Source organism: Camelus dromedarius, chromosome 7 (genome assembly GCF_036321535.1).
Source record: "Camelus dromedarius isolate mCamDro1 chromosome 7, mCamDro1.pat, whole genome shotgun sequence".
Taxonomy (NCBI): Eukaryota; Metazoa; Chordata; class Mammalia; order Artiodactyla; family Camelidae; genus Camelus; species Camelus dromedarius.
Window position 1 is genome coordinate 1,506,411 of NC_087442.1, and position 21,043 is coordinate 1,527,453.

Genomic DNA, 21,043 nt, shown 5'->3' on the forward strand with positions numbered 1-21,043 from the left:
TACATGGAATGTCTGCTGATGAAAAGGTGCTGCATAAATCCATGGGTGGCAATTTGGGCAACAGCACTGAGGGTGGGGAAAGCAAGTCTCTGTCTAGAGCGCCTGTCATTCCAGAGGGAAGACGGCTGCAGCTCGCCCACGGCGGGAGTGCCCTGGGCCTGCTGTCCAGGGGCGCCGGGCCTCCCTGGGGTCTGGGCCCACGCCGAGCACTCAGCCTTGGTCCCTGCTGCCGGCCGGCCACCTGGGGCTCCCTGCCTTTGCTCGCGCTCTCCTCTCACCGCTGCGGTTCCTGGGCTTGGTCCCCAGATCAGCAGCACCGGCATCACTGGGAATCTGTTAGAAATGCGGATTCCTGGGCCTCTGCAGACCCACTGAACCGGAAGTCTGGGAACAGATGCAGACACCTGTCCTTTAACAAGCTCTGCCGGTGCTTCTGACGCAGCTACAGTCAGAACTGCTGTCCCTGAGGCTCGCTTCCCCGACGAGTCCTCATCTGCTGAGTCTCAGGGCCATCTCCTCTAACAAGCCTGCTCGGCATCCTGTCTCCCTGTCCCAGGACTGTCCGAACTCTCAACCCGTCGGTCATCTCGGTGATTTTAGGTGCCTGTACCTCTGCCCGACTATGGGTTCTCCAAGGAAGAGGGCTTCTTTCCTATTCAGCTTTATACTCTAGGGCCTGAAATAGTGCCCGAGACAGTGGGAGCGTCCACAGACGTGGCTGAACTGAATTCAGCTAGACGCTGTCCTCTTGGCCAGTGGAGAAGGGATTAGCCCGGATGCTCTTCAGAGGTGCTCGGACGGGCAGCCAGTTCCGGCTCCAGGGCTCACTGCCCCCCGGTCCCACTTGCTGCTGCCCCTCAGCCCTGCCTGTGCAATGTCCTGAATCTGAGGACGGAAGCCAGGCTTGGCAGCCCCCCGATGAGGGTGCACGCTGGGCCCCCGGAGGCTCCGATGCAGTTGGGACACGGTGCGCCCTGCAACTTCTGAACCAGCACAGATGCAGGGAGCAGTCTGCATACCTAGCTAGGGGCTTTTAGGACAGGGGATGAAACAAAATGTCTACTTTCTCTTTAATTTGCCTCCTGTAAGTCGTGTGCCTCAGATGGGCATCAGGCTATAATTTGGGTGTTCGTGTCCTAAGCGTCGGAAGACTGAACACTGAACCTGGTGGAGGACGTGCGCCGTCCTGCTCTGGGCGGCTCACCCATGTCACTGAAGCTCGTGCTTCAGTGAAACAGATGCTGTTTCACAGTGGGAATCCTTGAAGTACGGGAAGGGATACTAGAAAGGAACACATATTTACTGAGTACCTACTATTCACAGGTACAATTTTAGGTAATTCTGAACAATTTGTCTCAGTTGATTTTCATTCTGCTGTGTTGTATTTATTCTATGTTGAACAAACTCAGAGTTAGAGGCGCTAAGATGCTTCGTTTTATATCCCGTGGGAAGAAATCCTTGAATTTTAAACAAAACACTCATGCCAAGAAAAATGGCTTTTTTCCGTTTTTCAGTTTTATTAGGTAGAATTATTACAGTTTGAACTGCACATACACGTTACATCGCATGTAAATGCGTATATACAGCATACTGCAAAATGGCTCCTTAATGCTCTGTTTATAGGACTTACCTAAAAGCAGAATTTGCGAGATACAGCCTATTTGTTTTCTTTAACCAGTGAAGTTTTCTAACCCATGCTATGTTCTCAGAGTCTGAGCACGAGACAGTGATGTGGAGTTGACCTGAGCACCCTGTGCCAGAGCACCCTGTCACAGACCCCGACTGACCGGGCATTAGAAACACTTCCCGGTTTGCCTTCTCGTGCGGGTGGGTGGCCCGAGGTCTGGTCAGGTGCCTCTTACCTCTGGAATTGTACGTGTATCATTCGGTGAACTGGGGCCATGCAAGAGCTCCCCCAGCATGCACCAGTGTTTCCCTACCTTCCAGGACAAAGATCAACGAACAAGTATTTGTTGAAAGCTTACTGTCTTCTCATACCAGTGATTTGAGGACAAAAATGCTCCCTGAACTGTAGCTGAAAGCGGAGGCAGGTCTAAGAGGTTATCTGGCCCACCATCCTTATTTTATAGAAGAGTAAACCGAGAAGAAATTAAGTAAACTGTACAGGGGTAAAAAAATTAGTTATGGTCAGAACTAAGGAGTCGCATCTTCTGGTTGCATATTGTACCTCCACACCCTCCAGGGGCTAATGTTTTAAACAAGAAGACTTAGTTAACACACACAAGACAATCAGAAATAATCAAGTGTCTATAAATTCAGCAGGAAGTCAGGGAGAGGAATGGGTGTAAGGCAGGGGAGTCTGAGAGTTTCACCCAGGTGCACCTGTGTGGGGGAACCGGCGAGGCAGAGAAGAGAGGCAGGAGTGTCGCGATCACGGGGAAGAGAAAGGTGGTGCGGTTCGCCTGCCTACGCGAAGAGAGTCAGAGCAGTGGGCTGTGGTGGGGAGTCTGGTGAGGGCTTGGACGTGGTGCCCTAATTGCCTAAGTAAAGGTGATGTGGGAGCCGATGAAGCATTTGGTTTTCCGCCAAGTCTGTCTCTGTACGTCTGCCACAATTTGCATACCGTTCCTTTATGCTACATCAGGTTTTCTTATTAGCTGTCTGTCTGTTACAGTTCTCTCTGCAGTAGGTTTGGGGCTTCTTGAAGATGGAGGTCACGTCTGTCACCTCTTTGCTTGTCCAGTGCCTGGCACAGACGAACTACTCCAACAGTTCATTCCTGAGTGGGCAGGCATCTGAGCGGAGGGGGTCATGGGAAGATGGTGTGTGCCGCTCAGACTGTCAGGTTTGGGCTGGGTGTGATGGTGGAGGAGTCAAGGTGAGTAAAGGAGAGGCCAGGAGACTCGCCGGACACAGATGCGCAGATGCGGGCAGGCTGGGGAAGGGAGGGGCATGTATGAGAGGTTCCGGGAGTGTCATTCCTGGTCTGTCGTCCCACCGCACCTACTGTCTCTCCTGGGCAGCTGCGTCTGTCAGTCTCGGGTTCGTTCCCTGTAGATTACTTGTCTCTTCTCTCCGGTTGCTTGAAAAGCTTGCCTTTGTTCTGGGTGTTCTGCACACTCACTGCAGTCTACCTAGGTTTGGATTTACTTCTGTTAACTTGACTCAGGACTCAGTGTGCTTCTTGAATTGAGAAGTTATGCTTTGAGTGATTCTTGGAGATCTGACTCCCCTATCTTTTCAAAAATTCCTTTTCCCCCTTTCTCTCCAGTCCCTCCGTGGGGAGCTCTTCTGTTGGGCACACGTTTCATCTTAACCTTCTCTAAATCACTCTTCCTACTTCCCATCTTTTTATGCTATATTACAGGTAATCTCCACAGCTCCATATTCCAGTGCAATAGTGTCCTTTTTTCCTGTGGTGCTTAACACACTGGCCTTTTTTATATTAATGATTATATTTTTCAGTTTTGAAATCTTCACTTTGATCGCTGTTAAGTATGTTTATTCTTTAGAATGCCTTTTATTCTCTTTCAGCAAGATTTTAGCTCACTGTCACCCCCACCTTATGGCTGTCATAATTAGTGACCATTATGGCATTGACACGGATGACTCTTCTGACCACCTGACTTTCCAGTTCCCCAATCTCCTCTCTCCAAACTCGGTCTTCTGCTCCATCCCAGCCCTACTGCTGTGGTCACATCCCAGCCCTCGACGTCCCCAAGGTGCACTCTCCACCCCCAGCACCCGCCCTCCAACCACTACCCCTAACTCCAGGCACTCTTAGTTCCTCCAGCCCCAGGGATCCTTTCTCTCCATCGGGAACCAGCATCTGTTCATCCTGCCCTGTTTTTAGTGCCTTCACCCCCCTTCATGTCCACCCTTCCCTCCTCCGCCAGCTTAGATTTTAAGGGCTATCGTTAATCCAAGATACATATTTAAGAGTGACTGACCCCTGAGTATGCCCTGAACGTCCATGTCCCTCCTTCCCTTTGCAGCACTCCCCTGGGAAACACCCAGCACGGGTCAGATCCAACTCTCAGTCTGTTCTACGTCTGCACTCAAGCAGGTGAATCATGGTCGGATAAAAACACACCACTAGACTCACGAGACCCAGCTTCACTCCCCTGGACCAGGCCCTCGGTGCTGCCAGTAATCCAGCACCTGTCCTCAGTCCGCCGTGTCCTCCACTTGCCCAGGTGGTTATCTCATCCTCTTTCTTCAGACCTCCAACAGCAGCTTGCTTGTCCGCACTCAGCCGATGACCTGGCTTCCTGATTCACTGGGAAGACAGACGCCGTCAGGAGAGAACGTCCACCAGCTCACATCTGCCGCGCCTGGAGCTGCACGTGCCGCCTCACGCTTGCTCCTCCGGTCAGCCGTGGGGTCCAGCCCCTCGTGTGTATCTGGGGACATCCTGCAACTGTCCCCTTTGTCTTCTGCATCATCAGTGTTCCCTCTACTCTGTAACTCACAGCAACACACAGACCTGTTGTAAGAAAACCCTCCGTTTGGCCCACATCCCTTCGCAGCTGCCAGTTCCATTTTCTGCTCCTCTTTATAGCAGAAATTCTTGGGAGTGTTACCTTTCTTACTTTCCTTGTTTCTTCCCCTCTCCTTCTCTCCTGGAAGTGTCCCAATCAGGCATCTTATCTCCACTAATGGGCCAGAACGGCTCTCCCTGAGGTCACTGATTCTCGCCCTACACTCTCCCACCTGCGAGGAGCCTCGGGTGGCGGTGGTCTCCTTCCCTGGACACTGCCTCTCCTCGGATTCCGGGACCCCACTCTCTGGGCTCGTCTCCTGCTTCCCGGATGGCTGCTTCCGCATCGGCCCTGCCGGGGCTCCCTGTCTTCCCGGCCTCTTCCCGCCTTGGAGCCTGTCCCTTCCCCGTGCACCTTTACCCCTAGGTTCATCCTCCCAGTCTCTTAGCATGGAAGAGCCGGCCCGTGACTCCCAGGTTGCCGTCTTTAACCTGGCCTCTCCTGTGAATCACCGAGTCCCAGGCGACGCTTAGCTTGCGAGGCGTCCAGCACTTCCGTCTAACAGACTCTCCAACGCGGCGTGTCCCGCCCGGAGCTCCCGCTTCCCCACGCCAGTGCCTCTGCCTCCAGCTAGTTCTCTGCAGCATCAAACAGCGACTTCCTCCCTGGAGTCGCTCATGCTGAAAACCTCGGCGCCACCGTTGACTCATCTCCTTGGTGGCTCGATTTCAGAATGCACCTAGAATCCGCCCTCGTCTTGCCACCTCTTAGACCGCCACTGCGGACCAAGCCGCCATCGTCTCTCTTTTACTGAAAGCAGCCTGCTCCCTGCTCTTCTCACCTCTCTGCCTCTCTCTCCATATTTTCTTTTCTCAAAACACCAGCCCGGGAGAGCCTTTCAAATGGAAAGTCAGAACACGTGTTACTTCGCAAAAACCCACTTCCCATCTCACTCAGACTAGAAGCCAAATACTTACCATGGTTCCCGGGCTGGCACCGTCTGCCTCCTCCGCACCCCAGGTCTCAGACCGGCTCCTCCTGTTCCCTTTGCTCCTCTGCCAGGACGGCCAGCCTGCTTGCTGCTTCTGGAGCACGGCGGTGCCGGCCCTGGGTGTACACTGGGCACGTGCAGCGTCCTGCACGGCAGCCACACCTCAGCGACGCGGCTTCAGGAAAGGGGTGAGAGCCAGTGAAGACGTCCGCGTGACGCGCCGGCGCGGCCACGACACCGCCCGTCCGTCTGGTCAGAGGTGCCCTCCCGTGGGGAGATTTTTCGGGTACAGCTGGTTTATCTCTTCTTGGTTGACTTCAAATACCCTGCTTGTTAAAGCTGGGAACTTGTTTGCTTTTATATCGCACATCGAAAGCAGGATGTTTTGGTTAAGGGAGTCAGCTAAGCAGAACCGCCGCCGAGGCCCCGCAGTCTCCGAGCGAGGGCTCTCGGAGTCAGACGCGGAAGTGTTCTGAAGAGTCGTCTTAGCCAAAGGGCAACAGGGCCCGCCTGCTGTTGGTGGGAGTATCGCTCCAAGAAGAAACTTTCCGAAACGGCAGTTTTACCAACGGGGGCAAAGTCGCGCCGACGAACTTCTCGGGACGATGAGCGATCGTCAGTCCAGCAGTTACGGCTACAGCCTGCGTCCTGCTGCGCTCACCCGACACCGCGTTCCAGTCCCGGGCAGCTACGGAACGTGTCTGTGGGAGGGAGGGACGGAGGACGGACAGGCAGAAGCCCTCACTCACCGACGTGGGAGGGCAGAAGCTTCTCTTCTGTGCCGATGGCCCCCCGTTAACGGCGCCTGTGCGCAGGTGTCTGCGCCTCCGTAAGCTCGGGTGCCGCGCAGGCACACGCCGGCCTGGGCGCGCTTCCGCGGCTCCGAGGGCGGGCGGGCTCCCGGGCGTCCGCGCCCTCCGCGCCCTCCTGCTCCCTGGGAGGCAGGCTCCCGGACCGGCGCTGGGCGGCTCGCGGCCGCGCTTCAGGCCGCGGTCCAGCTGTGACGCTGTCCGCGCGCGGCCTCCCGGCGCAGGGGTCCAGCAGGTTCTCCCTGTCAAGGCGCTGCCAGCCGTGGGGGCCTTTCCCAAGACGCCGTGTGAGTCGGGCTTGCGTTTTGGGGGAACTTGTCATACAAGTATTTGTAAGTTACGTTTGGATTCCAACGTTAGGTGAGAAAGTTCATTTAGCTAACATCGCCGCAAAATACGGCACATTTCCAATAAAAAGGATGAAGTACTCGGCCCATCAGTGACTACACCAGTGAACAGGCGGCGGGTCCTCCCTTCCGGGAAGCTCACTCCGCGGCTCCGTCGCCCCAGCACCCTTGGCCGAGGTGGCCCCGACGCGACACGCGCGGTCTCTGCCTCCGGGGCCGCCCGCCCGGCCCCGCGCCCCTCCCCCCACCGCGGGGGGCTCCTGACTCGGCCCTCCTCCCTCCCCGCGCATGCTCAGGCGCTGCCCGTGTGACGCCCCCCCCGCACCCACGCTCAGAGCCCGCTTGCACGTGACGTGACGTGACGCGACGTGACGGCACGGCGGCGGGGGCGGGGGCGCAGGTACTTGGGTCCGGACCCCGGGCAGCGGCGCGGATGCCCTGGACCCGGGCGCGCGCGATGACTGCACGTGTGTCCCGCGCCGAGGTGCTGCCGCCGCTTCTGTCCAGCCGCACTGTGTGACCTCGCTGCCGAGCGTCGCCTGGTCCTGCCTGGAGTGACCTTTTCCTCCGGACGTTGTCAGGATTCTCGTCTAGGACCATTCCTTCAGGATTTCTTGCTCTCCGGAAGGCTAACTTGAGCTTCAGAAGGCAAGTGACCGCTTCCAGAAGATGTTGAAGTGCTCGTCGCAGCCTTCTGCTGCCTTGATTCCGCCCGGAGGAGAAGACGACCCCTCGGGGGAGACGCGGGGCACCGTGACCCCGGCTCATTGTCGCCCCGCGGCTCCCCGGAGCAGCGCCTCCGCCGCACGCGCCCCGGGCCTGGCTGGTGGCGGCCTCCGCTTGTCCCGCGTGGGGGCGGGTGGCGCGGAGCACCGGCTGGGGTATGTTTCCCTGCAGACGACCAGAGCCACTTCAACGCACGAGAAATCGGGCAGACGGAGGCCGCCCCGGAGCGCCGCCGGACAGTCTGACCTCGGGATCCTTCCCCTTACGCTTTGCTGGGCGGCTTACATCCTCAAGGTCACTCAGGGTCTGAACCAGCGTCTGAAGCTCCAGCCGTCGTGATAACACCAACGAGGAAGGAAAGGACGAAAGAACAAGGAGGTGACGCCTGGCACCCGAGGGAGGCTCCCCAGAGCACGTGGGCTCCCACGCCTGCGGCCAGAACTTAGGCCCTCGTTTCCAGGGACGATGGAAAAGGTCGTCTTTCCTTCCTGGGAGTAAAGTCACGTGCGAAAGTCAGGCTGTTTTCGGAGGCGGCGACCAGCATTCGGTAGGTGACCTGCGGTCCTGGCCCAGCGGGCAGAACTGCACCGGCTGTCTTGTGTCGCAGTGATGCCGTCGAGGCTGTGGTCCCGAGCCAGGGGGTGCGGAGGGTGAAGGCAGAGAAAGAATAAGCAGCCGTGGTTTCAAGTCATCTGCTCCAGAGTAGTTGAGGGAAAAAGGCACTGCGGTCCAGCCGGATTTACTAGGTTGTGCACTGGGGTCGGGGCCAGTGGCCAGGGACACAGTGAAGTTCCACTTGACTGGTCACTGCCGCCCACACAGACTCCGCAGGGGCTCGTGGGGACTGACGGTAGTTGCGAGGGGTGAGACTTGGGCATCCCTGGGTCCCCCGCCTCAGGATCACCACGTGGTTCCCTATTGTCTTTATTTTCATTCATTAAGAAGAACATCCTCTCGCTGTAGGGACCAGGTAGTTCAGAGACCAGCTTTTTGCCAGTGATTTAAAGCAGAGGCACTAGTCCTGCTTTTCGCAAGTAGCTTTGCTCAATAATTGGATGGGTAAAAAGGTTGGAACCTTGGAAAGGGTGAATGTACTTTGAATAGTCTAATTTTTTTTTGGCGAATTTTGAATTGGGTTGTTCACTTTTGTCATTGCTGAGTTTTAGGAGTTCGGGATATTAATCCCTTATGGAACATAAGATTTGCAAATATTTTTTTCTCATTCCATGAGCTGCGTTTTCACTCTGCTGAGAGTCTCCCTTGAGGTACAGAAGTAACGTGTGTTGCCTTGAAGATTTAAACAAATAGATTTTCTTGGAAATAAAGTTCATCTTGAAGGAGAATTGCCTCCTCGGCTTGCTTGGTGATGCGTTCAGAGACGAGGAGCATACTTTAAAGTCCCGTAATCCACAAGCTAGCAGTAACTGTAATCCTGGGAAATGCTGTTCACTGCGCAGTGAAAAACAACATGTACTTCCATCTTTAGGAGTAAGTCCAAAGTTGACACAGATTTTTAAAAAAAGTTTCCTGGTTTAATGTTGCCGTTTTACTCTGGAATCTAGTTAGAATGAGTAAACCCCTTCTGAGACCACGGGAGCAGGGCTTCACTCTGATGTCACTTCACCACTTCCCGGTGGGCCAGGTTGGGATTCACTCCAGACTGGGTTCTGCCAGGTCAGGGCACAATCAGAGTCTGTATCAGAGCTTCTTCTTTTAATTCCAGAAATGTTAAAGAAGTAGTTGCTAAGGTGGCAGAGATTGGCTTTTCAGTGCTATTTTATGGTGCTAGTAACGCAGAGGCACCATTACTGAAAGGTAATTTTTATTATTACAATTAAAGATGGATTTGATTTTATGAGATCATGCATTTTTATTTTATAGGAGTTTTACATTTAAATTCAATTTAAAGGATTACTCTGTATTTAAAGTAAAATATAAGCAAATACAGTATTGAAATTATACTATACTTCTTTTCCAAATCTGGTATCAACAGTTCCATGCAGCTGGTCACTTTGGTAGAATCAAATGTTTCCTCATACGACTCTGTCATAGCTAAAGAAAAGCAAACTTGGTTTATTCTATGAAATTGCAAGCCGCTGTTTGCTTATTAAACACATCAAGCCTAACTAAGCTCACGGTCAGCGTTCTGCAGAACTTAATGTTGCTCTCCTTTCGGCTGATTCTGAGAGGAAGGGATTTCTTTGGATCAACGTGAGCCTTCATTGGTATTTTATTGTTGGCACGATGCAAAGTTGCAAAAATGGAGACCAGTACCCGAAATGCCAGCTTCTGGTCCTAAGTTTTTGCAGAGGGAGGAAGATTAGGGAGCTGACTGAGGCGAGTTTGTGCAACTAAGATACACGCAGCCAACTCCCGGCTCGCCAGGCCAGCTGATGACTTGGGAATGGTCTGTGAGATTTTTGAAGGCTTTTTTGTTTTGTTTCTGATGGAGGAAAAGAATGTGAAGGAGTATCTGTGGTAAATAGATTAAGCTGCTAGTAAACGTGTCCCCTTTGGACTGATGTGGGGACAAAGAAAGTGCTTTGTCGTTGTCAGCTGGATGTGCCTTAAGTCACAGGGACAAACATGTGAAGCCACGGGCCCTCTTTAAATCCCTAAATCAAAAAAATCTGTGAAATGAGTCGAGACTGAATTTGATTCTTCCTCTCATTTATTTTGTCTAAAAGCTTGCTCTTTTTTTTCTCTCCATTGCGCTTCTCAGGAGGGAAAGCCGATTGTTCCAAGATCAAATATTAACTATGTGTAAAAAAAGATTAGAAACAAATTTTTTCTGTACAGCACAGGAAACTACATTAAGTATCTTGTAGTCACCTATAATGAAAAAGAATATGAAAGTAAATGTATGTCTGCACATGTATGACTGGGACATTATGTTGTACACAAGAAACTGACACAACATTGTACACTGACTGTACTTCAATTAAAAAAAATTAGCCTAGGAGGAAATATTACTCAGGAATGGGCGTCCTTTCCAAGGTCTTAGCATTTGTGGTGAGTCCTGTTAGTCAGTGGCCAGTGACACATCCCTGTGGCCCCAGTTCCTGGACGGCCCCAGCTCACGTCACCATCAGCACCATTGAAGAGAGGGAGCTTGTCTGCTCATGGTCTGGGGCTGCTGGGGGGCTTTTGGGGGTCGGGCCCCTGAAAGGAGCCGTCCTGCAGTCAGCCACTCACTTCCTGGAACGCCCTGCTGTTGTCACCCGGGCCGCGCTCTTTAGGAAAACAGAAAGGGAAATAAAGAAAGAAAGGACTGAAGTCCCCGGAGCACTTTGTGGGGAGTCTTCTGGTCCTGAGAAGGGGCTGAAAAGCCCAAAGGAATTAATTCCTTTTTCAAAAATTAAAAAAAAATTTCTTTTTATTGAAGCATAGTTGGTTTGCAGTTACGATGCTGCGATTTCTTGTGTGCAGCATAGTGATTCATCTGTACATACGTATGTATATTCCTTTTCTGATTCATTTTCATTATAGGCCATTACAAGGTATTGAATATAGTTCCCTGTGCTACACAGTAGGACCTCGCTGCTGAGGAATTAATTCTAAAGGAGGAGAAGTGGTGTGGGGACCACGGGAGGGTGAGGTGTCCTGGCCCCGATGTCTGGTCCAGGCGTCTGTCCAGCTGTCTTAGTCTCAAAGTGCACATGTTCAGGTCTAAATGGGCACGTGTTGGTGGCACAGGAGGGCCAGGGTTGAAACATGAGATGTGGACACTGAGTTTCTTTTCCATTCAGCATTTTTTTTTAAAGGAACAGTTACCTCCAGTAAGTCAGCAAAGTTGGGGAGTTGAGGTTGTTAACTACCAATAGTTGGAGGTTCACCAAAAAAAGTTTAAAGTAATGCCAAGGGGATGTCCTGGGGCCCAGGTTTCAAACGTGACGTTTATGTTTCTTGTAGGATCTGAGAAATGTGCCCCTGCAGGTGATCACGATGTGAAGGGCTCCGGGCAGGGGATCACATGAGTCCTTTCCAACCAGGACCCTGCAGGGATGTGGGCGGGTGTGGATGTGGCCTCGAGCTCTGGACTTCACACGTGGTGGCCGGAAGCCCCGAGAGGGAGTGGGCAGCCCTGGCCACAGGGATGGTGTCTTGTCCCCCTTCCGTGGATTCCCAGGACTTGGCACGGTGGACTCCTCGGTCCTGAAATGAGCACATCAGTCCTGGATTCACAGGGTGGTCTTGAGTGTTAACTTGGTGACGTGTGTCGCACACCCAGCGACGGGCCGTGGGGGCACAGGGCTCCGTGAGTGCCAGGCCCTCCCTTACCCGGAACTGGCCTCCTTCAGAGGCGCGTCCCAGAGCTGTGCCTTCCCGCCCTTGCTCCTGCCCAGCTGCCGGATTAGAGCCGCCGGCTGAGTGTGGCTGATGGTGACTTGGTGGTGTCCTTACTCCTGACCCTGGGACCATGACTAAGAACTTTGAACTGGTCCCTGTGACAGGTGTCTTTGATCCCATCGCGACAGCCTGTGGTTCCCGAGGTCCAGGAAGGTCTCAGAGGTCAGAGCATGGCCTTGTTACGTCCCACTTGTGTCTCTGTGGGGCTGTGATGGTGTGAAAGGAGCCCCAGTGACCAGGGCAGGTCCCCCCTCACCGGCTGGACTCGTGCATCTTTGCCCTGGACGCACTGGACGGCTGTGCGTCCTGGCTTTCTTTTAGTGGAAAGTGACCACATGACTGGGCGGTACCCAGTGGCATTTAAGCAGAAGTGGTGTGTCTGCTTCTGGTCTGGCCGTGAAACTCCTGGGCCAGCCTCTGATCTCTCTTCCTCTGCCATTAATGCTGACTCATTGAGAGACCCCAGCAGCCAGGAACTGAAGACAAGGAGCCTCGCCTAGACCGGCATTTGAGGAAGAAATGCAGTTTTATTGTATGCCAGTGTTTTCTTAGTAAACAGAGAGTTCCTTATTAACTAGAGTGGGACCACCACCCCTCAACTCCTGAGCCGGAGAGCAGGCGACACCTTAATGTTTCCTCCACTCCCCTTCCCAGGCCAGCTCCAGCCCGTGTCTTTGTTTTTATGAACTTTTTATTTTGAGATGATTTGAGACTTAAGGAAGAGTTGCAAGATACTATACACGTGCCTTTCGCCTGACTTCCTCTAATGTTAACATATAACCATCGGGTAGTGATCAAAGCTGAGAAAACACCTAGGGGATTAACACTGGCACAGCACTGTGAATTAAACGGCTGTCGTTCCCAGATTTCACTAGTTCAGATGTCGTGAGAACAAGACGGGAGGCTCATGCAAAGTTTGGATTATAGAAGTGAGATTTGGTCTGCACACAGTTGGAAGACAACCGCCCAGCCTTGGTGTTATCACCACAGACTGCTGAGAGCTGCGAACGCGTCCTCGTGTAGGTGTGAGGACAGAAGCCTGAGCCTAATTTGACCCCAGTGATGGTCACACCAAGATCGTCCTGAAGGAGATCATAGGTGGGAACCTGGTGAAGTCAAGAGAAGAAGCAAAAGAATGCGAAATTTTTGTATGAATTTAAATGTTGATAAAAATGGAGAGTTTTGCACAACAGTCTAAGTACAAGCACGTGTGTGTGGAATTGTGGGGACAGCAGGCTGGTGGTGTCACCGGTGACTGGGCCGAGAACACCTTGGTGGTGGGGCTCACAGTCGTGTCTCCACCCGCCTGGCGTGCCCCACCGCTGTCGCTGCACTGGGTGAACCAGGCGTTGGCTTGGAGTCAGAACCAGCTGGGCGTCCCGTCCCTTGGGTGTTGTCCTCTCCTGTCAGCATCGTCCAGAAGGACTGGCGGGGGGACAGGGGTCATCACAGTAGCTGCCTTGTCTTGGTGTGGGCGTGGCGAGCTCTCTCACAGGGGCCCACTTGCGCATCTCAGTGGCGCCCGCGTTGTCCGCCCCCTCCCTTGGCCCCTGTGCGTCCACGCAGAAGGCTGCACATGTAGGATGGGGCTTCTGGGATTCAGGGTGGGAGGAGGTCCAGTGCAGCAGCCGCGAGAGGGACAGGTGTGTGCGGGAAGTGCTGTGCATCAGTGTCCTGGTGCCCGGAAGTGCAGGGGGAGGACACAGATGGAGTGGAGGGTTGGAGCAGGGAGCTGCCATCCCGCCAGAGGGCTTTTGTCCCATAGTTCTGCTGAGGGCCACGTGTCCGTCAGCTCATGCGGTCCTAACAGCACCGCAGACGGGGTGGTTAAACCAACAGAGCTCACCTCTCACACGTCTGGAGGCTGGAATCCAAGATCGGGGTGCCGGCAGGTTGAGTTTCTCCTGAGGCCTCCCCTTGGCTTCTTTCTGGGTCCCCACATGGCCTCTTCTCTGGGCCAGTTCCTGATATTTCTCCCTCTTCTCCCGCTGGATCAGGGCCCCACCCCTCTACCCTCATTTAACCTTCATTGTGTCTTTAAAGGCCCCATCTCTAAATATAGTCACATCTGGGGTTCAGGATTCCACTTAATGAATTTTAGGGGACGCACTTCCATCGATAACACCCCACTTTGACTATAATGATCCGAAGACTTGAGCTTGTAGCCTAGTTGTGGTCAGTTTTAAACAAGAGTGGGGACTCCCTCCTGCTACCTCCTGTGTCATCCCTGAAGACGTGGGTTCTGGGGACCTACCGGTGCCAGGAGTGCCTGTTATTAGGTGTGTGCAGCATTGTCCCTGTTGGGTGGAACAGCCTGCCTGAAGGGGAAGTGTGACGTGCACATGCCCTGGGCCCGGGCTGGCCCCAGACCGGCCTTGTAACCGGGGACAGTTCCCTCTCAATTATGGTTTTGACTTGTGGTGTCCTGTAACCCGGTTAATTACACCTGCCCTTCCCACCTCGTGGGTTTCCGTGAAGACTGAATGAGATCATTGAGTGAGACCCTGGGCCATTGTTGGACTCAGATCACCCAGGTTGACCCTCCGGTTCCATAGATATTTATCGAGAGCTTGTTACCTTCCAGTGGGTATCGAGGTACAGAAATGAAGAAGACGGGCCTTGTGTTCAGGACAAGGGAAGACAGGAAGGGGGAGATGATCTCACACGCAGACCTTTCCAGAAGGACAGATACCGCACGGCACGCTGTCCGCGCCTGTGGGAAGGGTGAAGGTGGGGGAGGCAGGGAAGAATCCTAGTTCTTCTAATGTACTGTAATCTAATTTAAGGAAACCGAAAGCATAACTCCTAAATACGCCTTTAAAAGTAGAGTCATCACGGCTGCTGAGGGAATCACTCAGGAGACAGAGAATAGCTCAGATGTTGGATTCCGTGTGTTCAGATACTGTACTGAGCAGTGTATGTGGAATCAGAATTTCCCAGTGAAGTATTAGAATTAATAGGTAAAGTTTTCAAGATTAAGACTTGCATTTCTATATAGGGTCAGTAGATAACTTGAGATGAAGTTGTAATAAATTACCTGTAGCATCACAAATACGAAACACCTAGCAGTCAATCTCGTGAAAGTTGTGCAAGATCTCTGTGCCGAGAGCCAGAAAGCATGGCTGAAAAATCGAAGGAAGACCCTGCTGTGTGGAGAGACTTGCTGTATCCGCGGATCAAAGGACACGCTTTTGTGAAAATGTCGATATGTCTGACTACATCTGCAGATTCAGTGCAGTTCCAATAAAAATCCTGCACTAGTTTATGGAAATTGATAGGCTGGTTTAAAAATGCGTATGAAAATGCAAAAGGCCAGGAATAGCAAAGGCGGTTTTCAAGAAGAGAACTGGGAGGAGAACGGCGGTTTGCAGACACCCAGAGCTACTGGGGGTGGGAGGCGCCCGCGCAGCTCACGGTGGCCACGGGCTGTGGAACGCCACGTAGCCTCTTTATTTTCCACGTCGCACTCTGCTGCATCCTCCCGCATCGGTCAACAAGGCCGGCCTGACAGACACCACTGACGGGCGGCTTGCAGACAGCCGCCTTCTCGCTCCCGTCTCACCAGGCCTTTCCTCACTGCGTGCAGGGGGAGCTCTCTGGTGCCGCCTCCTGTAAGGACACTAACCCTCTTGGATGGGGGTCCTGCCCTCCTGACCCTGTTTAACCTTAATTATTTTCCTAGAGGCCCCATCTCCAAGTCCAGCCACACTGGGGGTCGGGGTCTCAGCACATGAATTTCGGGAGGACGCACGTTCAATTCTCATCACCGTCCCTCTTCTTGAGACTTACAAGCTTAAGCAGGAGGCTTAGCTCATTAATTTTTTATTTTTTTCTCATACACGCACATCGGGCTGAATATTTTTCTTCAGGTACCGTGTGAGCTGTTTCCCCAAGATTTGGAAATGCATTATATCCATTTTCATTTGGTTCTAAATTTGTAATTTCAAAGTGACACCTGTCGGCCCAGAGAGATTTTCCTCCCATCTCGTTCAGCCGTGGGAGTGCAACACTTGTGCAGATTAAACGCTGAATTTAAATGCTGTGTTTTAGAAGCTCTGTAGCCGCAGTGCCTGGGTTCAGATACCCGCTGCATTGCTTACTGGCTCTTTGACAGTGGGGGAGTCGCCTGATTCCTCGGTGACTCAGTTTCCCCAACTGGCGTGTGTTTGAGGGGTGTGGGGGCATGTGTAGTGTGTATGAGGGTGTGTGGTGTTGAGTGTATGTGATTTCCACCTGCCCTGGTTTGGAACTCCCCATCCAGAGTGTTTTCCTCTTGGCTTCTTTGGAGGCTGGACGCGGGCGCAGTGGAGCGGGTCCGAGCCTGAAGGTGATGCCCCTGCTCGGGGTTTGGCTCCCTGCAGGCGTGGGCGGTCTCACCCTGCAGCCTTCTGGTGCTGCAGGCGTGGCCATCCTGTGTCTCCCGGACGACCTCTCTCCAGACCCCGTGGAGACAGCTAGCATCTTTGCCTGCTTCGCTCCTTGGTGTCCTCTGGGGGTACTGGGGTCACCCCTGCTGGGCCCCAGCTCCCTACTCCAGGCTCAGGCCGCCCAGTCTCCGGCCCCTGGGGCCTCAGGTCACCGAAGTGCTATCTGGCGACGTCGTCCTCTGCCTTCTCCTTTACTTGTCACCTGTGGGGTTTTCTATTCTTTTTGTTGAGCTCAGCTATATATTTTTTAAAAGTGTTATTTTAAACCAGTTCTCCATGTAATTTAGTGGGAGATGTCTTGTTTCCATAACTCTTGGCCCCCAAGTGCCTGGAAGTGGGCCACAGTATTCTGCCTCATCAAGGCACAAATTTAGTTTTATTAGGTGACTGACACCCCGTCAGCTGGCCTGGAGTGAGTCTGGATTTAGAAGGGACGGGTTCATAGGACTCGTTCGGGCTGCACTTTCCCCAGGGAAGCGTTGGTGTCCTTCCTCCTCGCTCGGGGTGCCCTCCACCTCCGGATGCCCTGTGTCCCACCCGGCGCAGTGTCGTCTTTGAGGAGGATGAGCCTAAAAGGTGAAGCTGGCGGCGATGGTCCCCACTGCAGGGCAGTGCCGGGCTGTCGTGTTCAGGGGCTCTGTCCACTGTGACTTTTTCCGTGTGTGATTTGTCTCCTAGTCTGATAATTCCACATCCACGTCTAGGGGCCTCATCATGCAGCCTCTCTGGTTTCTGTCGTATGTTGACTAAACTGAAAATCCATCAGGGCCCAAGTGTTTTTTGCAGTGTGAGTTCACAGGACATCTCAGGGATTCTTTGGGAGGAAATGGATAACTATAGAAAATACTTCTGCAGGTACACTCAACAGTCTCGAGAGGAGTGTTACTGGGGCACCTAAAATAGTTCAAATCTGCTTGTTTTGTTGAAGTTCATAAAGCACTTAAATTCTAAAAACGAAGCAACTGCCTTGCATTTTGGCCTACTGCCTGGAATTGTTTTAAACGGGATCTTGTAGATACTCCTTGAAGTCCTGTGCAACGGGACTGCTTTTCCCTGGCAGTCAGCCTGTGTGGATGGCATCTTAAACATTTAGGCCATTTTTGCAAAACTTGACAAAAACATGTTAGGCATTAGTAGTTTTGTTAATAAATTACTCAGCACTTAAACTATATATTATTTAAGAAAATATTTGGAACCAGTTTCTCTGCTGTTCTACTTTTGGCACTCGGCAAGCCTCTGATAGCCTACAGAATACCAGTTCAGCACCCCACCTCAAAGGGGGCCCTGAAAAGCCCCAGAGCAGCAGCGCCGGGACAGCTGCCCAGGAGGAGAGGCAGCTGATGGAGCGGGGTGGCTGGTTCTGTCGGAGGAGCTTGTTCGTCATCCCAGGCGCATAGAGCGCTCGGCACCTGGCGGTCCTGCGGGTGCGCTCCGATCACGGCCGAACCCACGGCACCAGGGCGGCGTGCGTTAGTGCGGGGCTGTGAGCACGTGTCTTCACAGAGAATTTAAGCTCTTTTTTAAGTAATGGTAAGAATAATGTCTTCAGATTGCAGAATATTCCATGTTTTAATCCATTGGAAAATACCAAACCCCTAGGACACTGATTGAGGCTTCCAGACTAATTTCTTTTGGGCAGTCTTTAAAATAAAGACTACCCTGCCACTTGGGGCCATTCTTATAACGCCGTAATTTTATCATTAATTTAAATGTTTTAGCTCTTAAATTATCTTTTTTCTTCTTTTTTTAAAAAAATTCATGCTTCTGATTGCTACTCATATCAAATTCTGTACAAAGTTATGCCGCCTGAGCATATACACCAGTGAGTACTGCCTGCTGGCTCGGGGAGATGCGCGACGAGCTTTGGGGTGTGGGTTTGGACGCGACCTGGTGAGAGCCCGGCAGCCCGCGGTGTGACCCCAGACAGGCCTGCTTCTTGGTGGCAAGCTCGTGTTTTAGGTTGGTGGAGTACCTAGTGTGAGTTTGTGGCTTCTTTTCTTGTTTTTATAGTTCCCCCCTCATCTTCTTTCAAACTTCTGCATCAGTTTGAACAGTAGCTTGCGACTGTGACGTAAGCAAACGTTGAAAACCCGCTGCTTTTGCAGCTGTGTTGGGTGCTGCAGGGCCAGAATGGGGCCCAGCGGTCAGTGGGCGGGGCCGGAAGAAGCCGCTCACGTCGCAGCAACGCTGGATCGCACAGAAGTCGTCACCACAAGACATTGGTGTGTTTCTTTCTGTTACGAAAGTCCAGTACACTGTCAGTGTTGCTTGTGTTGTCTGTGGAGGTTCCACGTGCCTTTTTTTCCCAGAAGGTGGTCATGATGGGGTGAAGAGAGTGTTGAGTGAGCTCAGGGAGATCTGGATTGAATTTTGGCTCTGAAATGTTCTGGACTTACGACATGGGCCAAGTTACCTAGCTTCCCTGGGACTCAGCTTCTCTGTGGATTAAGCATGGATAGTACCTGCTTCTCAGACTGTCATGAGGAGTAAGTGAAGTAAGGTACACGCCATTGGGTGTCGTGCAGAGTGTAGCAGTGGTGCATGTGAGTCTTGTATTGTGAAACGTGACAGGGCTCTTGGCTTTGAACCAGTCAAACCAAGAGTTAAGAGTTCAGGATCTCCTGGGCATGTATCTGGAGGAAATTAAAAGACACATGCGCCCCAGTGTTCACTGCAGCACTATTTACAGTAGCCAAGACATGGAAACAGCTTAAATGTCCATCGGCAGATGACTGGATAAATAAGCTGTGGTGTATTTCAGTGGAATACTACTCAGCCAAGAAAGAATGAAATAATGCCATTTGCAGCAACATGGATGGACCTGGAGATGATCAATCAAAGTGAAGTAAGTCAGATGGAGAAAGACAAATATCCTATGATATCACTTATACACAGAATCTAAAAAAATACAAATTTTATTTACAAACCAGAAATAGACTCAGGGACATAGGAAACAAACTTATGGTTATCGGAGGGGAGGGGGAGGGATAGATTAGGAGTTTGGGCTTAACAGATACACACACACTACTATATATAAAATAGTTAAACAGCAAGGACCTGCTGTAGAGCACAGGGAAGTATATTCAGTTTCTTGTAATGAGCTGTAATGGGAAATAATCTGACTATATACATATGTATAACTGAATTGCTTTGCTGTACACATGAAACCATCGTCGTAAATCAACTACACTTCAAAAAAAAAGAATTAAAAAAGAATTCAGGATAAATGAGTGGATAAGTTTGAAAGTTGGCTTGTTGTCAAGAAATGTGGTGTTAATGAAGACTTAAGTTCAGGAGTGAAGAGAGGTAGCAGATACGGTGTGGGCTGGGCTATCTTTATGTACATTGTGTTTACATGTGATGAAAAGAACTTTCAAACTGTAAAACGACGTGAGTGAAGGGCATGGGGACTGCCCCGGGTGTGTTCTGTGCTGTTGCCGCACGCACGCTTGTGCAGCTTAGAACGCACAGTGCAGTTGTGCACGTTCAATAATTCTTGTATTATTTTCATCAATTTAGGAAGCAAGAGCTGTGAATTTGTAGAGAGCGTTAGAGGTTATCTAGAGTATGTTGGCTCACTTTAAACATGGCTGGAACGAGGCTGGAGAAGTGAAGACGCCGGCGCAGGTTAATTAGTGGCTGTTTAGCAGGCGATCAGACCTGGAGCCTGGATTCCCGGCACCCAGGCCACCGTCTTTCCTGGTGACTGTTCCAGGCCAGGCTGCTTGGATGGTCTGGTTCCCAAAATTCAGCCCTGTCTTCAGACTGGGCGCCACAGACCACACCAGGCTGTGGGTGTCATAACTTCCGTAGGGAAGATGGGATCCCTGGGGCAGGATGACTCTGGAGACTTGAGTCACAGGTGTGTAGTTCTCTGTCAGACAGTGATTAGATAGTGATTCTCTGGTTTTAACTGATGTTATGTGATCAAAATGTCACACGACCCCAGTTTCTACCCTCTCTTAGCACACAGAGTATATGTCTCAATTTTTTTTAATGGTTCCCGACAGTTTGCAACTTGCATTTGCAGCTCATCCAAGTTCATTTTCACGTAACACTATCCTGCCTCAGGAGGTGGGGCAGGTCCCTTTTACCTGTGCAGCCTGGTGCCCTGGTCCCCCCCCCCCCCCAATAACACCGCTGTCGTCCACGCGCTATCCGGATACTGCCGTCACCTAAGCCCGCGCTGCCGTGCGGCTCTGAACGCACACTTACCTGTGACGTCAGCTAAGACTACGAAAAAGGTGGTTTTCCTTTTCCTCGTTTCTCACTTCTGTGATGCTCTGTGAGTAGGCCCTGTCAGGGGCTCTGACCTGTCGTGTCTGCAGGTGAGAAAGGAAGTCCGGGCGGGGCCGGTGGTCAGTGCCCCCCCAGGCGGGACGCGTCTTTCCCTGCAGGGCGGCCTTTGTAAAGGCGAGAGCTCTGCGTGTCTTCTCAACGTGCTTTCTCTCCCCCCCCCCCTTACCAGAAACACGGGAGGACTTTTGGTGGCGCTTCACCCGAGAACTGAAGGCGTCCCTGCACACACCACCCGTGACAGCGTGGGACCCCCCCAGGACTGCGGTCCCGGGGTCTCTCCTCTCCAGCTCCTCTGCCTGTAGCCCCAGCGATTTCTCAAAACCACCCTTGTGCTGTTCCAGTTCTGGCCGAAGTGCTTCTGCTCCAGGTAGGGGCATCTCGCTGTGGTCTCTGTACTCTGCCGTCTCCAGGTTTCCGTCTCCAGTGGTTGGCCCTCTGACCTCAGTTTTCTGATGATCCAAGACAGGTAATTGCTTTTCAGGTTGCTCAACTTTTTTCTTGTTGTAAGGCCGAGAGGCACAGCGTCTAAGCTCTTTGCACGTTGGAATCGGAGCAATTAAAGTGGTGAGGAATTGTTTTAAAGGTTTTATCTTTGTCTACTTGTCTGTTTTTTCATACATTGAAATAATGTTCTGCTGAACTATCTTATAAA

At 52.1% G+C, this 21,043-nt stretch overlaps 1 long non-coding RNA gene across 1 annotated transcript in view; it reads left to right on the forward strand.

The window, feature by feature from the left end:
* Positions 1–20,773, forward strand: part of LOC105098267 (uncharacterized) — a 44,271-nt gene extending 23,498 nt beyond the window's left edge. The window contains exon 4 of the long non-coding RNA XR_004138006.2: positions 20,561–20,773. This is a non-coding gene — a long non-coding RNA (uncharacterized LOC105098267). The remainder of the gene's footprint in view (positions 1–20,560) is intronic.
* The last annotated feature ends 270 nt before the right edge of the window (positions 20,774–21,043 follow it).